Source organism: Pinus tabuliformis, chromosome 5_2 (genome assembly GCF_031772625.1).
Source record: "Pinus tabuliformis cultivar Carrire ecotype Pingquan chromosome 5_2, CPIR1, whole genome shotgun sequence".
Taxonomy (NCBI): domain Eukaryota; kingdom Viridiplantae; phylum Streptophyta; class Pinopsida; order Pinales; family Pinaceae; genus Pinus; species Pinus tabuliformis.
In genome coordinates, this window is record NC_142306.1 from 332,719,791 (window position 1) to 332,738,290 (window position 18,500).

Consider the following 18,500-nt stretch of genomic DNA (forward strand, 5'->3'; position numbering starts at 1 on the left):
GGGCCTTCGAATACTTCATGGTAAAGGTATGGTAGAAGGTATTACTAATAGCTCTCTGGATTTTGATTTCTATGAAAATTGTGTATATGGGAAGTAGAATCATGTGAGTTTCCCCTCTGGTGGTAAGAGAGTGAAACAAATATTAGAGCTTGTGCATAGTGATGTGTTTGGACCTATGAAGGTTCCATCTCTGGGTAAGTCTATGTACTATGTATCATTTATAGATGACTTCTCAAGGAATACATGGATATATTTCCTTAAGAAGAAATCTGAAGTCTTTGATAGGTTTAAAGAATTGAAGGCTCTGGTGGAAAACCAGACAAAGAATAAGATAAAGATATTGAGGACAGATAACAGTGGATAGTTTTTTAGCAAGGAATTTGAAGAATTCTGTAAGAAGTGTGGTATAGCATGACAAAAGACTACTCCATACACACCTAAGAAAAATGGAGTTACAGAAAGAATGAACAAGACGTTGATGGAAAGGGAAAGAAGCATGCTTAGTGGTGCTAGGTTAGGACAAGAATTCTAGGCAGAGGTTCTAGAGACAACATGTTACCTGATCAATAGATCACCTTCTTCAGCGTTAGAGGGTAAGACTCCACAAGAGATATGGACTAGGAAGAAACCCTCTCTTTCACATCTAAGGGTATTTGGATGTGATGCATATGTACATGTTCCAAAGGAGAAAAGAACCAAGTTGGATATTAAATCTGAAAAGTGCATCTTTATTGGGTATAAGGATGGTTTAAAGGGTTATAAGATTTGGAACCCAATAACAAGGAAGGTTGTGTACAACTAAGATGTGTTTGAGATTAAGGAGGAAGAATCAGACTCTACAACAGAGGAGGAATTAGAAGATGAAGAGCCACAAACTCTGGGTGTGAGAATATAAGTTCAAGAAAGAAGGTAACCGGAAAGGTATAGTCCATCTACATTATGTTCAAATTTTGCTTTATCTGTTACTAATGATGATCCCAGAACTATGAAGGAAGTAGTAGATTTAGAGGATGGAAAACTCTGGAAAGAGGTTGTCACACGGAATAAGTCGATCTTTCGGACAAGATAGACCTTCCTAGAATCTAAAGAAGACCTAATGACAAGCAAACCAACCTGACACTATCTTTCTCTAAATATGCTTTTATAAACAATGGAAAACAAGTGTTTTTAGGGCCTACCTTAGGTCCAACGCAAGTTTGTGGATTCCCTCACTCCTTCGATCCAAATGAGCTCCTTTGTTACGAATCTGCAAACACAAACAAGGCAAACAAATTAAATAGCACCTGAAAATCCAATATCATAAAAAATATTTAATATGAAAGTCAAGGAGTCCATGAAACAAATAACATGAGATACTTGTTGAGAAAAAAGAGTTTGATTGCATTAATTCAAAAGAAGAAGAACTTTACAACCTGTGCCTTGACGCTGTACAAGCTCCTCCAAGGGTCCAGCAAGAAGTCTCCTCTACTTTGACAAGTTTCACTCACTCCCCAATGAAGCCAAAAGGGTATGTGATCTCTCCTCTTAAGCTCAACTAGGAAGTCTTGATTTCACCAGCATTTACCCTAAAAAATGTTCAGCTTCTAACCTCTCCAGCAACCAGCCCAATGCCTGAATTTATAGTGTAATGGAGGGAGGTTACTAGGTCCTCCTTCAAAGGGATAAAGCCCTCTTTCAAAGGGATAGCTCCTCTCATAAAGGGATTAGCTCCTTCTCTTTTGGGATGCATGAACCACCTCAGAGCAAACAATCCACGTCAAAATTCCTTCTAGAATCCTCTAGAATTAACCCAAAGTGAGTTTTTTAAGATAAAACTTGCGCCTTTTGACTTTCACAGGGGTCCGCACCCACACCTTTAGGGACAGAGTGGGCAGGTCCGCAGCTTTTGTACACAGAAGGTGCGGGACCGCAGGTGACAGTGAGAGAAAGTGCGGAACCAGAGTTTCATTGATTTTTAATGTCTTTCTCCCATTTTCAAAGCTTGACTTGAAGAGATGAGGTCTGAGACTTGCTTAGGAGGACAGTACAAGTGATGATAGACTCATACTGACTGCAACTAATCATGGTGACGATATTTTTGTGTAACCTATTGCCCCCTAAAGTGTGAAGTCTGTAGTAGATGAGGATTTCATTTATCATTTAGGAAGAGTGAAGTACTTTATCATTTCGAGGATCATCTTGTGGAGAGCCTGGTTGGAACCTGTAAAAACATTCAATGCAAGATATGTATATGAGATCATATCATCGCTGAGGTAGGCATTCCCATACTCAGATCAAAACCGACTAGAAAACTAACTACTGCTCTGATACAGGAATGATCTTGTAAAACATCACAAGTATAGACTCATGTGGAAACAGCATGGATGCATCCATCTGTTTATGAATAGTCCATTATATAATGAATACAAAATTCCTTGCAGCCTGGATTGTGGAAACTAGATCCAGGGTCTTCATTTCTACTTCCCGAAACAATATGATTCTATCCATGCGAATGAATGTGTTGATGTTGAACATGGTAGAAACCACTTGATTACCAGTCAATGATGTAAACTGTTAACAAGTGTGAGAGAAACCACCAGTGATGTCAATGGCTCTCAAAGTACCCAGTACAATCCATGAGATGCGAATAAATGTGTTGATGTCGAACATGTCACGGAATCCTTTGATCGAAGTTCAATGATGCAACCTGTCGTCAACGGTGAGAAACCTGCCATTGAGGCATGCATATCTCAAGGTACTGATGATTTCTAGATCATCTTTCTAGATAATGAGCTGAAGTTGATAGAAAGCGATCCGTTGTAGGCAAGCCCACAACACGAAATCATAGATCAAGTCGAAGAAATTTAGTTGCAAGGACTAACTCAGGGATGGTCAAGATGGATGACAGATATTTTGCAGATGAATGGCTTATTGGCAGTGACCTCTTGAACACATAATGACACGACAGATGGTTTGGTGACAATTGACCCAAAGTTAATACCCAGAAACCGACTGAAGACTTTCAATGTGGTTTGATCAACTGTTAGGCAAAGGATTTCCCAACCCAGGTGAATAAAAGTGTCGTGTTCAAGAGTGGTTACAAAGTATGACAAACAGGCTCATTTTTCTCTCTTTTCCCCCACCATTTCTAGCAAGTACCTCTTTATTTTTGACAAGCTTGAGGAGGATAACATTTGCTTGATTATAAGCTCATCCTTCGGATGAGTCCAACTTAGTTTAAATTTGAACCCTAAGAAGGAGTGGTTCGTTCGTGTTTGTAATTGAACAGGTCCTTTACTATGAAATTTTAACGAGTCCAGTATAGGAGATCGGCGTTTTTCAATTTTAGAGAGTCTGAAAAAACTTAAGAAGACTCCAGGGTTGACCTTTTTCGTAAATTTGTGTCTCCCAAGCCCGAAAAAGTATAAAATAATACTTGAGAGAACCGCTTGATCTTTTACGACCAAGGAGTACTTTTCGTAATTAGTGTCCCTGATCCGAAAAAGTAAAAAAGCGATCAACGACACATCGTTTTATAACCAATATCGAATTTGAAACGACAAAAATCCAGCAATCTTTTCATGTTTTTACGGTCGAAAAAGAGCTGTAAGTAGACCGTCTTTTAATTTTGTTTTAACGAGTTTAAAAGAAAAACTCGGCGATCTTTTCATGTTTTAGGAGTCAGAAAAGAGCTTAAAGGTGACTCTAAATGTTTTTTCGTTGAAAATGATAGATTTCACCTGAATAATCTATTATCCTGCACAAAAACACAAACATTACTCATACCTGTTTGAAATGGATAAAAATGTCGCAAAAATACCTTTCCAAAGTAAAACATAAACAAATTTGCAATTTATTTACTCAAAAAACTTATAAAAAGGGCCTTCGTCAATTCATTTTTACCGTTTGAGTTTTGGGTGAGAAAATAGTGCTTTTGCTCAGAAAACTTCCCGTGAATATTGCGGAAAATCCAACCATCGGAATCGAACGCCATCTTCTCCAGGTAATCCACATCATCCTACTCTTCATTTTTAACCATTTCAATTTTTGTTTTAGTCATTTATTTCATTTTTGGGAGGGTTCTTAGGCTTAAAACCCACGCGCGGGGGCCCGCAGGTTTACCACTGCTGGCCTGCGGACCCCGACTTTTTCTCCATTGGGAAAAAGATCGGGGTCCGCACCTTCCATGTAGAAAAGGTGTGGTCCCACGCACTGTGTCTAACCCGGAGGGTGCGGTCCCTGTCACAAGGGTTTTTAACCCAAAAATTCTCAAAAATGGACCAATCAAAATAATTTCTAGAAATTTAATTTATCCTTATACTTGATGCAGAGAGTACATCATGCTAGATTGGCGTGAATGAGAGCATGAGGACGTGGATGCTGCCGCATGGAATCATCAGCCTTCACTTGATGCTTTAAGGGCGTGCAGCTTGTACAAATTCTGGGCCATTCCTGGCATGAGGGCTTAGGTGGATTTCTTACAGTGGTTGGTTGACAGATGGAGCATACAGGACCAATGCTTCTTCATTGGTGGCCACCAGCTCGAAATCAAGCCGGCGGACATATATTTCTTGACTGGTTTGCCTAAGAGAGGCGAAGACTTGACTCTGTTTAGGGCTAGGCCGGGTGGCCAGTCTGTCGATAGCCTCCGGCTAGAGTACTGTAACAGCCAGGTTAGAGACAAAGGGATAGACATAAAGACCATATCCCGTCCTGAACTCATGGTGATTGCGTTTACTATCACCAGACTTTGCGAGGCTACCGCATTACATATTGCCACCGGATCCCAGATGCGTATGGCAGTTGATTGCTTCTGAGGCACCATCTTCAACTGGTGCGATGCCATGTTGGCCAATCTGAACGGCCAACTGACCAGGGCCAAAAACGGACAACTAAATACCTTTGGTTATGGGGCTTTGGTTGTGAGTTTTGGCCTAGAGAGGGTTCCTATGTTGATCCCGCAGCACCTTACTGTTGGGGCTGGGCTTCCTCGAGAGCCCAAACTGATGCGGTGGGTTGCACTTATGTCCCGTCACCCGGACGAGAGGATAGAGGTTGCTCGATTCAAACCCGAGTATCTCCAATGGCTGGAAAACCAGGTCTTTTCTATTCAGGACTTCCCTTACGCTGGGATAGATTTTCGTGGTGACCTAGACATGGTTCTTCCACTAGGAGAGCAGTGGGATGATTCAAGTAAAATCATTTTCAACATTTTCCCTATTTTAATTTTTTTATTATTTTTCCATCGTCTCAAAACTGATAACAAAAATTTGTAATGCAGATGTGGGTCCACAGCGGCCAGCCGCTCTCCGGCCTTATGAGAGGAAACAACCAGTTGCAGCCGCGCCAGCCCCACAGGACGAATCAACAGAGGTTTTGGCCGAGTTGGAGGGTCATCTCGAGTGCTTGACAGGAGATATTCCAAAGACCACTATAGATGACATTCCTCGTCGACTTCAGCACTATGTGATTGGGGTCCCGGGACCTTTTAGGAGGTTCCTTTGCAAGGTGGCCCGTGCAGTGGTTTCTTATAGAGAGCATCACCTGTGATAGGATGATCACTTATTGTGGGCACATGTGACAATTTTTGTTTTTTTGTACTTATCATTTTTGCCGATCATAAGGTGTTTTTCAACCTATGATCGAGGACGATGTATTTTTTGACACACTCCTATATATATATATATATATATATCACTATTACCGGCTTGTCTTGTAAATCATGTTATGGAATGGTTTTAAATTTACATGTATGATTATTGCAAATGTCTATTTAACATTCGAGAAGCAATTGCATCTGCTAATGTATTTAAAGATATTGGAATATGCTGATATTCAATATAATCAAATTCACGTTCCAAGAGACGCACTCTCAAAAATAATCTTAATAACACTCGATTTCTAATGGCATACACTCTATTAAGCTGTAACAACGAGTTCAAAATCTAACCTCACTATCAAACTCCGAATCCCAAATGAAATAGATTCAGATAATAACTCAATCACTGCACTATACTCAGAAATGTTCTTCGTTGTTTGACCGAGGCTTACCCCATGCATAGATACTAACTCGTCAGAGGGCGAATAGATAACCCAAGCTGCAGAAGAAATGTTCCGTGTATTACGACAAGCACCATCAGCGAAACCAATGTATGTTTGGAGAGGCATCGACATCTGCAATATCAAGAGTAAAACCAAGATAAGAAGGAATAATGACGAAAAAAAACTCTCTAAGCTAAGCACACTATTTAAACTAAAACACACCAGCTAGAAAGAAAAATTATCCTAACTAAAAATCTCCATACCCATTCTTTAAACATAATACCTCTTCAAGTAAAGACCATTTATGGGTTTACCCAAAGAGTCCGCGTCAAAGTCTACCAATTCATAGGCCCCTTTTGCGAGCTTTCGCTTGACAACATAGGGACCATGCCACATAGGAACGAATTTTCCAGTGCCTAATTTATCATTAGCTTGATCATAAACTAAGACTAGATCTCCTTCCGAAAAATTTCGAGGGGTTACATTTCGATCATACTGAGCTTTCATGCATTTTGCGTGAGTCTCGATCACCAATGCAGCATCACGTCGATTCTCATCTAATTGAGCCAAGTATAACAAACGCTTTTCCTCTTCGGAAGTGGCTGGAAGTAACTCGATGGTCGTTTACAGTGACGGGATTTCGCATTCAATGGGTAACACAACTTCCAAACCATAGACTAGTTGGAAAGGAGTGAACCTTGTTGATGTTTTTACTGAAGTTCGGTATGCCCAAAGCGCTGAAAATAGCATGTTGTGCCAATTCGACCGATGAATCCCAATGATTCGTCAGATCATGATAACTAAAACTTTGTTGATGGATTTAACTAGACCATTAGCTTGTGGATAATAAGGGGTTGAACTATTGTGACGTAAACCAAGCTGGCCTGTAAGTTCGGTCATCATAACATTTCGAAAATGATGCCATGATCAGTGATTATCGCTTGTGGGACACCAAACCTAGCAATTATATGATTGGACACGAAAATTTTAGCTGTCTTGCTGTCTGCCTCAAATGTAGGCATCACCTCGGCCCACTTGGTAAAATAATCTACCGCAAGGATGATATACGCATGCCCCCCGGCCGAGTGAGGGTTACATGTAATAAAATCGATACCCCATTTGGCAAAAGGACCAATGACAATTATAGGGTGGAGAGGAGCAGGTGGAGCGCGCATCTTTCGATCAAAAATTTGGGAGTTGTGGCATTTTCGGACCACCGTAATACAATCTTTAAATAAAGACGGCCAAAAGTAGCCAGCACGCAATATCTTTTGGGCTGTGGCATACCCAGACATATGACCGCCACACGCTTCAGAGTGACAGTCATTTAGAACCCTTTCAGCTTCCTCATGAGTTAAGCAATGTCGAAAAACAGAGTCCGCCCCACGGCGATAAAGAGTATCTCCAATAATCCTGAATTGTTGGGACCGGAAACAAATTTTTCGACGTTCTGACCTTGAAATTTCTGGCTGAAAGGATTGGGTCTGGAGATAAACGATGATATTCCCATATCGCGGATCTAAAGTGCTGATTAGAAACAAGGATTCGTCTGCAATGGGCTCTTCCGCCACAGTTTCCGTGTCAGCACGCGGGAAGTCACACATTAACTCCGCAAAAACTAAAGATTTCTTAGACTTAGATTTCTCAGATTCCAAGTCGAACTCCTGCAGGATAACAATCCATTTAGAGTACTTTCCCCCTAGAAATTGCTTGGTCAAAATGTAGATCATAGGGTTGCAATCCGAAATTACTGTAGTTTTACGTAGTAAAATGTAGTGACGAAAACGTTGGACAGCTTGAACAGCTGCCAATGCCAATTTCTCCACATGTGAGTATTTTATCTCAGTTGGATTTAAAGTTCGACTAAGGTAATATATCACATGTTCAATTTCGAATTCATCCTCCTGAACTAAGACCATTCCAATGGTGGAATGAGAGGCGGTGAGATATAAGAAGTAATCCTGGTTGTAGTTGGGAGGGTGCAATAACGATGCATGGGTCAACGCGTATTTAAGTGCATCAAAAGATTTCTGAGCTATCTTGTCCCAATAGAATGGAGTATTCTGTTTCAACAACCGGGTAAAACCCTTTGTAAATTCGGCGTAGTTAGGAATGAATCATCGTAAAAAGTTTGCTTTCCCTGCAAACATTGGAGTTGGCGAAGACTCGAAGGAGGAGGCAAGTTGACGATAGCTTCGATCTTCGAGGGATCGATGCGAATTCCAGCTTTTGAAACTACAAACCCCAGTAATCGACCCGTTTCTATACAGAAAACACATTTATGTGGGTTCAACAGAATCCAATAATGCCTACACCTCATAAAGATTGCTCATAAATGGACGAGGTGATCAGCTCGATGTAATGAATGAGCAAGCAAGTCATCGAGATATGGTTGCACAATGTGCTTGATGTCATGAAACGCATAAGACATGGCCCTTTGAAAAGTTTCTCCGGCATTCTTGAGCCCAAAAGGTATCTTGCAATAAGCAAATGTCCCCCATGGACAAATGAAAGCAGTTTTCGGTTGATCAGCAGGTAGAATATTGATTTGATTATATCCGGAAAAACCATCCATGAAGGAGAATATTTCGCTGCCGGCACAATCATCAATAATTTGATCGATATAGGGAGTTTGGTAATTGTCCTTTGGACAGGCTCGATTAATGTCCCTATAATCGATGCATATTCTTATTGTTTCCTGTTTTTTGTTAACGGGAACAATATTCGATACCCAATCCGCTAACGGGATCGGATAAATGAAACCTACTTTGAGTAATTTTTAAACTTCTGCTTTAATTGCAGCAGCTTTTCTTGGGTGAATCTGACGCAAACGTTTCCAGACGGGTTTAGCGTCCGGGTAAGTCTTGATCTCATGAACAACAATCGCGGGATCAATTCCTGGAATTTCCTCATAGGACCAAGCAAACACGTCGCAAAATTCTTGAAATAGGGCCTTATATAGTTGAATTTCATCATCTGTACACGAGGCACCTATATGAATGTTCTCAAAAATTCCGGGCTTAACCGAAACATCAATAGGAATAGTTCGAGAGATGTTTCCCAAATTTAACTCTGAATCAGGATGTTTTATTGGATTCTGAGGTTCCTTGACATATTCAGTCGTAAAAATTGATGAGAAATCATTTTCAAAACGATCATTCTCGGGTAAAAATGAAGATCTGTGATGGAGATCTTCCCATGGTAAATCATCTACGCATAGGATTTCACGAATTTGCTCATCAGAGTGAACAAGTTTAGAAAACGTGATTAAATCCGAGCTTGATGTGAAAAGTGATTCCTCATGGACCACATTCATGAAGTCATTTTCGGTTGAAGATGGGTCGGTAAACGATTGCACAGCCTCATACGCAATTTCATATGGACTCAAAGGCATGACATCACCAAATGAGTCTATCTCAGATTCAGAAGGAATGATCCAAGGATCATCATAAACATTGGTGTCTGATGTAATCATATGAATGGTTGCAAATGAAGACGATGTGTTGATCGGCGGAAAAGGAAAAGTTCCCAGCAAACCGACATCTTTAACTAGTCCTACTCCAACATCCTTATATGGGATAGTCGTTTTACCAACATGCTGAATACTCTCGGAAGAGGCTGGGTCGGATGAAAAGTAAGCCAGCTGGTCTATTATTACGATCTTTGCATTATTTGGAAACTTTATTACTCGAAAGACTGATGAAACAACCACTGTCATAACGTAAGACCAACTTCGACCCAAGAGAAGGTTGTAATCTAGAGGGGCATCAACCACCTCCACATCTAGACTAACGGTTTTTCCTTCAACCCTTATAGGTAGATCCTATAGAATGCCAAAAGGATGAAACCCGCGGCCATCAAAGGCCTTTAGAATCGTCGGGGATTGATTTAGCGAAGGAGAATCAAACGATCTCCAAAACTGTATCGACATAATACACGTTGAGGCTCCCTCATCAATTACAGTCCGATGAATAGGCCTATTTTTGATTATCACTGGAATCTGGAAAGCCATTTGATGAGGCAAACACGGTGTACTATTTTCTAGATCGAAAATTATTAGGTTTGAGTCCTGAACGTCAACAACTCCTATAGTTGACAAAAGTAATTTACGTTGTGCTGGACATGATTGCAGCACTTCCAAAGCCGACATTGCTGAGGGTGAAACAACTAAATCCTCAACAATGTTATAATTCTGAGCCGCTCTTACATGTGGATTGAAAGCTGACTTTCAAAGTATACCCTTGGCGGGCGGTTTGATTACCAAGTCTGGATTAGGTTTTTCGATCTGTAGTGGATCAGAACCGGGAGCTGAGGTTGATGGATTAGAATGAGAAGATTCTGCTTCTTTACCATCAACAGGACTTTTACTACCATAATCTTGCGATCGAGTTGCAATCCTAACATGGGACATCATCAATATGGCTTCTTCATTGGCACTCGAGGACGAACCTATCATCTTACTGTCTTGAGCTGGAAAAGGATCCTTCAAAACAGCAGGAGTTTGGGAACCTTTGACAATCTTCGCAACCTCTGCACGATGAGGGCAGTCTCTTGTAAAATGTTCATCGTCACAAATGAGACAAGGATAACGAGGTTTGCGTTTTTCATCATTGGATTCCAATTTTTCAGGTTTATCCTTTGAATTTTTCTCCGTTTTATTCATCTTCTTTCCTTTCTTCTTCCCACAGGATTTTGATTTGGCTGTAGATGACTCTACAATGTGAATATTGGCGGAAATCTCTGCAGAAGAATCTCCTGTTGGGGAATCAGGCAAGGTTATAATAGGAGAAGAATTCTTGGAAGACTTCTTCTTACTTTTAGTGTTAACCGTACTAATCATACCATCGGTGGCATGAGATCCCAAAGGAGCTGCAGTGATTTGATTTTGCTTGGGAAGATCGGGGATTTTCTCGTGTAACGTACCTGACTGAGTATAGACCAAGTCAAGGTACTGTGCTTGAGCAATTACTTGCTCCTCAGTAACAACCCCGACTTTAGCTACATCTTCAGTGATCTCTGGCAACAAAGATTTTACAAACCACTCGGCCAAGATCTGATCCAGAATAAACACCTTCACTAAACGCTGTCGACGTCTCCACTCATGAATATGATCTGAAATGTAAGTGGATGTCGATTTTTTTAACGAAGTTAACAATTCCGTGCCATTGTCATATCGGACTGGCAACTGAAAATGAGTTAAAAACGAGGTAGCTAACTGACTAAAATTATAAAAAGTGCCTCGCGGTAACTCAATGTACCACTTGGCCGCGAGACCAATTAGAGTGCGCTGGAAAAGTCTAAGACGGATCGAATCATCTGAAATGGAGTTAGACGCACACCAGAGGTGGTAAGTCATCACATGGTTTGACGGGTCCTCTCCTGATTTACCTCCGAACTTAGGAATGTCACTGGGCAACTTATTCGGCATTGGCGGCCAAAACGGAAGATAATTAATGGGATCATTCCTTAGACGTGACAAGTTAGGTAAGTCCAAAGTTACGATAAATGGTAACTGACGATTAGGGTCCCTAAAACTCTGGGTCATGAGACCAACCCCAAGAGGAGGATATCCGGGATAACTAGGAATAGGAATTGCGTTTGGGATATTGTATACTCCCGGAAAACCAGGATTAACCGGACCGTACTGGGGTTGTTGAGGTTGTTGATAAGTGTACCTAGGGTACGGTTGATACTGATAGACTGGCTGCTGCACAGCAGGGCCGAATTGGTACTGTCCTTGGTATGGTTGATAAGTAAATTGTGGTTGACTTGTGACAACCGTACTTGAACCAGGTTTTCCTACAGGCATCTGAACCAAATTTTGAATCATAGATCTAGACGGTGGTAAAGATGTCTGAGGAGTAGATACAGGAACAGTAGAAACCGGAGTTGTCGATACTCTAGAAGTAGGTGGGGTATATTGAACAGATGTTGCGGCAGTTGTAGCAGTCGTTTGAGGTGGAGCACGAGGTGTACTAGGCCCAGACTGAGAAACTACCAAAGGTACAGCAGTTTGAATGTTAGACTGGACTGGTTGCTAGGGTGTACCAAAAACTAAGGGTTGAGATGAAAACTGTACATTTGGCTACAACACCTATTGAGTTTGCGATGGATCCCACACTATATTCATTCTGGGGTACTGATCCATAACAGGTTGAGAATACTGAGGACCATAACCGGGTTGATGGTAGGATTGATAATTGAAAGGTACATTTCCCGTTCCTTGCATACGTTTGACCGGAGGGTGGTTGGAAACCTTGGTTCGAGTACTGACCTTGGAGTTGATACCCTTGAGGCACGTACTGATACTAGGGTTGACCTTGAGGTATAAATTGATAGTGGGGTTGCCCTTGGGGTACATATTGAGTCTGGGGTTGACCTTGAGGAACGTACTGTCCCGTAAGTATGTACTGTCCTTGAGGTTGCCCCCAGATGGAAATTGGGTACCTTGAGGTTGCCCCCCAGGCGATAATTGAGGCTGCCCCCCAGGCGGTAATTGGCCACCTTGAGGTTGAGGATTGGGAATAGAACCTGACATCATGAGAATGTCTTCTACGCTCAACGGCTTAGTACCATTACTTCCAGTTAATAACTCTTGCTCAATGGGTTGAGGAGATGCTCCCAAAAAAGTACCAAAAAGGGACTGATACCCAGAGGGAACAGAAGGACCACCGGACAAAAAAGATTCAGGCGATTGAGTAAACATGGATGACTGATTCAACATATTTAACGAAGGATAATAACCTCTAGGTGTTGGGTGATAAGGAGCGCGAGGTGGTGAAAAACTTAACCCTAGGTTTTCTAAGAAATTAGTCAAAGAAAGATACCAATTACTGCTCCTAGGTGGATTATAAAAAATTGATTCATGCTCTGTTAGCTCAATAACAGGCTGATTTTCAGGGATAGGGATGCCTACTTCTTCTTCTGGAGTAGCAAGTTCTTCAATAGCAATAAGTCCAGAAGGAAGATCTTGGGTGAATACTCTTTCTACCCTAGGTGAACCAGGACCACTAGAAGCTGGAGAAACAAACCCCGATGTTGGAGTAGCAGCAAATTCACTTTCAGGCTCGGATATTTCAGGTTCCTCACCTATATCACTAGTAGATGAAAAGCTACCAGTAACTTCGGAAACAGACACTGACTGTGGATTATAATCTGCCACTAATGGTTGAAAATCAGGATGTACTATCAAAGAAGATTCTCCTTCTTCAGGTGACCCAACTCTACTGTCTCTAGCAGTTACGAGGACTTTCAAGCCTTCAAGCTAGCTCGGTACTTCCTCAGGAGGTTGGCCCCGAAGTCTACGGGACTTCCTCAGTAACTCAGCCACGTTTACAAACTCAGGAGGTTGGCCCCGAAGTCTACGGGACTGCCTTGGTAATTCAGCCACAGTTAACAACTTTTAACTACTTCACACGCAAACAAAGTAAAATCTCAATGAAAACCACCTAAAGCCTCTAAAGAACCGAACAAATTTGAATCACACGCCTAAAGAATCTAGGAGATCAAACACACACAAACAATAACTTTTCGTATTGAAAACACTAGTTGGTGATGAAATCCAACGTCGTAGAGTTCAATACAGAAATGGCGGTTGGAACAGTTACCCCAGCAACCTGCTTAATGAATAGACTGGCACAAGTTCCTCCACTTAACCGTCTCGAGTGAAGAGAACCCCCCAGAAAATCCAAGTGAGTCTAGCCGACGTCTGCTCTAGGTACAGTGGGATCTTCCCACCACTGTCACCTTAGGAAGAGTCCTAAAGAATATGGCCACTATGGTTACCAACTGAAACAAATATACCTAGGGGAACAGTCTACGATCCGATATGCACGCAAGGGCAGAGTAGCAAGCTCAATCCCCTTGAAGGCTCCTTGACATAATCCAAGGTTTACCAACAAGTGACCCCAGGCTCCTCAACAATGGTTAATTCGAGGTTTACCATTTTTAATACGTGAATATCTGGCGTTGTTCCCAATGAGGAAGGATTGATTCCCACACTGGTTCGGACACGATCTCGTGCTTCTCCTTTAAGAGGAGCTTTCCCAGAGCATAAATGCAACAATTGGATTTCTTCCCTACCACAAGATACAGCTACTTCTTTGTTTTTACTATCTTGGAGAGTTAATTACTCTCCTACTCCAAGACACTAGCCTAAGCTAAGTTGGTGTATCAGAGCCCTAGAAATAAAAATGTTACTAGGTGAATTTTACTTTAAGCGTTATTTTTTATTGGTTTTTGTTTAAGTCAAAAGGTGCGGAGATGAAACTCGTGGTGTCATGCGGAAAGAGTTGATTTTGCGGACAAAACCGACCTCCCTAGAAGCAAAGGCTTTCTAGTGACAAACAAGACAAATAAACACTACCTTTCTCTAAACATGCATTTAGAATACAAGTAATCAGGTGATTATAACATACCTTTAGTCCAACGCTTTGTAGTAGTCCAGCCTCGCCGATCCGGATGAGCTCCTCCTCTTCGAAACCTGCATTCACTAACAAGCCAAAACATTAAATAGCACCTGATAAAATTATAAAATAACACATATCCATCATACAGACCAAGGAGTATATGAAACAAATCATGAATAACAATCTGTTGAGAAAAATGAGTTCATTTGTATTAAGTGGAAACAAAAGAAACCATTACAACCTGAGCCTTGGTGTTGTGCAGGTCCCTCCTAGGGTCCAGCAAGAGTTTTCCTTTACTTTGATCAGCTCACCCACTTCCAAATAAGGCTAGGAAAAGATGGAAATCTCTCCTCTCAAGCTTTACAAGGGAGTCTTAATTCCAGTAGCATCTACCCTTAGGAATGTTCAGCTTTCAACCTCCATTCCCTCTGGCCCAATGCCTGTATTTATAGTGTTCTAGAGGAAGTTAATCAGGTCCACCATCAATGGGATAAGCCCCTCTTTGGATGGGATAGCTCCTCTCTTGATGGGATAAGTTCCTCTTTCATAGGGATACATGAACCATCTGGAGGCACTCCATACACGTCAAACAAGCTTCTAGAATGCTCTAGAGATGACCACAAGTAACTTTTATGGAGTGAAACTTGCGCCTTTTGACCTTTACAGGAGTACGCACCCTCCCCTTTACAGATAGAGCGTACAAGTACACAGGTATTGTGAACTTGGGGTGCGTACACGCAGGTAAGGCTAAGAGAAACTGCGTACCCAGAGATATATAGATTTTAAAGACTTTCTCTCTTTCTTGGAGTTTGACATGGAGAGCAGAGGTATGAGACTTGCCAAGGAGGATAGTATGACAGTTGATGGAGTCATACTAACTGCAAATAGTCATGGTGACAAATTTTGGTGTAACAGATTGCCCCCTAAAGTGTGAAGCCTGTAGTAGATAAGGGTTTCATATCATCTAGTAAGGGTGAAGTACTTTATCATTTCAAGGATTATCTTTTGGAGAGCCCAGTCGGAACCTGCAAGTATTCAACACAAAATACATATATAAGATCATATCATCGCTGAGGTAGGCATTCCCATACTCAGATTGAAAACTTTAACTAACAAACTATCTACTGCTCTGATACAGGAATGATTTCGCAGTACATCATAATCATAGACTTTTGTAGACACAGCATGGGCGCAGCCATCTGTTTATGATTAGTCTACTGTATAATGAATACAAAACTCCTCGCAGCCTGGATGGTGGAAACTAGATCCAAGGTCTTCATTTCTACTTCCCGAACAGGTACGATTCTATCCATGCGAATAAATGAGTTGATGTCGAACATGATAGAAACCACTTGATTACCAGTCAATGATGTAAACTATTAACAAGCATGAGAGAGACCACCAGTGATGTCAATGGTTCTCAAAGTACCCAGTACAATCCATGAGATGTGAATGAATGAGTTGATGTCGAACATTTCACGGAATCCTTCGATCGAAAGTCAATGATGTAAACCATCGTCAAAGGCGAGAAACCTGCGATTTATGCATGCAGATTTCAAGGTACTGACAATTTCTAGGTCATCTTTCTAGATAATGTGCTGATGTCGATAGAAAGCGACCCATTGCAGGCAAGCCCACGACACGAAATCATAGATCAAGTTGAAGAAATGTACCTGTAAGGACTGACTCAGGGATGGTCGAGATGGATGACGGGTATTTTGCAGATGAATGGTTTATATGCGGTGACCTCTTGAACACATAACGACACAACAGATGGCTTGGTGACATTTGACCCAAAGTTAATACCCGGCTGAAGACTTTCAATGTGGTTTGATCAACTGTGAGGCAAAGGATTTCCCAACCCAGGTGAATGAAAAGTGTCGTGTTCAAGAGTGGTGATAAGGCTTCTTCTGAGACAAAGGATAACAAATAGGTTCATTTTTCTCTCTTTTCCCCCACCATTTCTGGCAAGTACCTCTTTATTTTTTACAAGCTTGAGGAGGATAACATATGCTTGATTATAAGCTCATCCTTCGGATGAGTCCAACTTAGTTTTGATTCGAACCCTAAGAAGGAGTGGTCCGTTCCTGTTTGTAATCGAACAGGTCCTTTACTGTGAAATTTTAACGAGTCCAGTATAGGAGAAACTCGGCGTTTTTCAATTTTAGAGAGTCTGAAAAAACTTAAGAAGACTCTAGGTTGAACTTTTTCGTAAATTTGTGTCTCCCAAGCCCGAAAAAGTATAAAATAATACTTGAGAGAACCGCTTGATCTTGCGACCAAGGAGTACTTTTATGATTAGTGTCTTTGACCTGAAAAGTAAAAAGCGATCAAGGACACGTCGTTTTATTTCCAGTATTGAATTTGAAACGACAAAAATTCGGTAATCTTTTCCTGTTTTTACGGTCAGAAAAGGGCTATAAGGGGACCGTCTTTTAATTCCGTTTTAGCGAGTGTAAAAGAAACGCTCGGCAATCTTTTCATGTTTTAGGAGTCAGAAAAGGGCTTAAAAGATGACTATGATATTTTTGTTTGTGAAAAAATGACATTTTCCCTGAAAATCCTTTTATCCTGCGCAAAAACCAACACATTACTCATACCTGTTTAAAGAAAGATAAAAATACTTGAAAACTACCTTTTCATGGTGGAAAATAAACAAATTTGACATTCATTTACTCAAAAAACCTATAAAAAGGGCTTTTACCATTTCATTTTTACCATTTTACTGTTGAGGAGAGAAAAAGGACTTTTGGCAAGAAACTTCCCGTGGAAATTGCGGAGAATCCGACCGTCGAAATCGAACGGCGTCTCATCAGGTATTCTACAACATCCTCCCTTGCATTTCCATTCGTTTAGAATTTGTTTTTAAGCTTTAGTTTTATTTTTTGGATGCCTTGGGGGTTTCAAGGTCCACTTTTCGGGGTACGCAGGTGCCCCATGGGTGACCTGCGTACCCCGACATTTTCTCAGTTGGGAAAATGTCGGGCGTACGCAGCTTGCCTTAAGAGAACCTACGTACATACGCCCTGTCTCTAAAGGCGGGCTGCGTACACCGCGGAGTGGATTTTTAAACTCCAATTTCTCCAAAATGAACCAAAAACTTTCAATTTTATGGACTCTAACAGATGTTTTATGGTGTGTAGATTGCCCACCATGCTTGATTGGCGCGAGAGAGAGCACGAAGCTGTTGATTTGGCTGCGATTAATCATCAACCTTCCATTGATGCTTTGAAGGCATGCGGTCTTTACAAATACTGGGCCATACCTGGCATGAGGGCCCAGGTGCGTTTTCTAGAGTGGCTGGTCGAAAGGTGGAACATTCAGGATCAGTGCTTTTACATTGGAGGGCACCAGCTCGAGATAGAGCCCTCTGATATTTACTTTCTCACTAGTTTGCCCAAGAGCGGCGAACAATTGACTCTTTTCGGGACTAGGCCGGGTGGCCAATCCATTGCTAGCCTCCGGCTAGAGTGGTGTAATAACCAAAACCAGGATAAGGGGATAGAAATCAAAAAGATATCCCGTCCTGAACTTATGGTAATTTCCTTTACAGTTACCAGACTTTGCGGGGCTGCCGCTTTGCACATCGCCACTGGATCCCAGATGCTGATGGCGATTGATTGCTATCAGGGCACCATTTTCAACTGGTGCAATGTTGTGTTAGCCAACTTAAAGGGCCAACTGACTAGGACCAAAAACGGACAACTGACGACTTTTGGTTATGGGCCCTTATTTGTGAGTTTTGCCCTAGAGAGGGTTCCGATGCTGATCCCACAGCAGCTTACTATTGAGATTAGGCCTCCCCGAGAGCCTAAGTTGATGCAATGGGTTGCGGTGATGGCCCGTCATCCTGACGAGGGCACGGAGGTTGTCCGATTTAGACCAGAGTATTTTCACTGGTTATAGAACCAGGTCTTCTCGATTCAGGATTTTTCGTATGCCAGAGTTGATTTTCGCGGAGATCCGGACATGATTCTTCCACCGGGAGAACAGTGGGACGACACAGGTACTTCATTTTCCACAAGTTTTTTAAATTATTTACTTTTTTTTATTTTTATATCGTCTCAAAAC